Below are 1,996 nucleotides of genomic sequence, written 5' to 3'. Positions count from 1 at the left end.
AGTGTTTTCTGAATCTGAATTCATGAGCTATTAAGTGAACAACTGTAAGAGGTCCCCAGACTTTAGTACAACTGACACCATGTTAGCAGCACTATTCTGACCTTAAAACCTAGAACATATGCCCCAACACCTGCCAAAATGGGAACAAAGACATAGCCTATCAAAGACATAGTCCATATTTACAGGAAACCCCTTAAATGTATTAACTTTGTTTGTTGGCTTTTTTGTTCTTTTTTTGCTTCTTTAGTTATGCTTCTTGTTAACTGATATGTGACAACCATGGTGTATTATTTGTTTGTCTTTTCAGAAAACACAAAGGGCTGTAAGGCTCAATGATGCATGATTTGAGCAAGTTCCTCTGCACCTGCCAGTCAGCAATAAAGACTTTCATTTTGGTTTTAAGAGTGTCTGTGTGGTAGTCTCTGGTAGGCTTACCTCACAACATTCTGGAGGCCCCAGCGACATCCCTGAAGACTGAGATGTCAGGACACCAGGGGTCTTGGATTCCGCTCTGGATAGTACAGAAGATAGATAGTTCTAGAGGCTACTTATCATGAGACGTTTTTGTTGACATTTTTGAAAAAAGTCAAGTTGTAAACTTTATTACAAATTAAAAATGAAGTTCTTAAAAATCTCAACTTGACCAGATATGAAACAATTTTAAAACCATTAAAGGTCTATTGAGAAAAACCAGGCCTTTTTTTTTCTTAAAAGACACATTTGTCATTAGCAAAAAGAGACATCTTTAGGTAAAAATAATTAAAACTGCATAGATAATGCAGATAGTTCTAATGTTATCTGGTCAGTAGGCAAAAAGCAAGCACTTAAGGTCTTCAGCTCCAATCCTTGTTCATTTCTTATTGCTGGAATTTCATATTCATTTCTTCTTGTTGGATGACCAAACCGGATGATAGTAGAGATGGTAAGCACGCATTTACTCAGCCACGCCCTGCTCAGCCCCAGGAGCAGAGGAATTCTCAGAGGGTGGATCGGCTGCTTTTGTCTCTTTGCCACCTTGTGGTTTAGGGTTCTCTCTCCGAAGTTGAAGTGGCTGCTGACTTTGGGTTATCATCTCCTTGATTTTCTTTGTCCTCTTCATTGTCATCCTCTTTAGGCTGCCTTTGGCGAGGAGGGCCCCTTCGGAATCGTGGTCTGTAACCCCAATACATATTCTGTCTCACTGGTCTAACTTGCTCTCCTGCACCCTGGTTGTCAGCACCCTCCATCATTTCTCCTTGAACAGGGAGGTTGGAATACTGTGGTCTCAGCAGGTAGTAAGGTGGGAACCTTCGCCTGTGATAGGGCTGGTGTTGTTGAACATAGCTTTCAGGAGCGCTTTCTGGTCCCTCTTCTTTTCCCCACTCTCACTATTCTGGTAATTTTGCTGAAAATTGCATGGAGGACCCCTACAATGTTGGGGGTGGAGGGGCGAGTCTCGGCCTCGCTGCTCATGGTTGCAGTGATGGGGCTGGAGGCGACGGCTGCAGCTCCTTCCACGTGTGATGGTGACTAGGCCAGTGCCGGTCGTGGGGTTCTCAGGGCTCTCTGGGGTCCTCTCTCTGCTCCCACTACCGATCGAACTCATCATGAAATATTCTGATGTGCCACAAGTGTCTCCCACCTCTAAACCTAGTGCCTCAGAGGCTCCTGATATAGTCACCCTAAAATGGAAAACTACAGAAAGTCACCTGACTCTGTGACTTACAGTGATAAGTCTGTTTGGGCTTCTTCTGAATGTAACAATTAGAAAAAACTTGTTGCAGTCCTAGTCCCAGTGTCTGGGACCCACATGAGACAACACTGGACCCTCTGGCTTAGGACTGTGTACTGCTACCTCCGTTTGTCTTTATTATCTCCTGATCTATCTGTCACTGTGTGTTTCTATCAGTTCTGTTGATTGGGGAAACATCGAAAACGGAAGGAGTAGTGAGCCAAGACACCATCAAAGACCACGTTAAATCCCTTGAAGAAAGGTTTCCGGGTAAAGAGAAATATT

The 1,996-nt window shown here is 43.6% G+C and overlaps 1 pseudogene; it reads right to left on the bottom strand.

The window, feature by feature from the left end:
• Positions 1–846: 846 nt before the first annotated feature.
• Gm29781 lies at positions 847–1,585 on the bottom strand (annotated as a pseudogene).
• Positions 1,586–1,996: the final 411 nt, after the last annotated feature.

Source organism: Mus musculus, chromosome 6 (genome assembly GCF_000001635.26).
Source record: "Mus musculus strain C57BL/6J chromosome 6, GRCm38.p6 C57BL/6J".
In the NCBI taxonomy this organism is placed as follows: Eukaryota; Metazoa; Chordata; class Mammalia; order Rodentia; family Muridae; genus Mus; species Mus musculus.
This window is presented reverse-complemented; position numbering and strand designations above follow the sequence as displayed.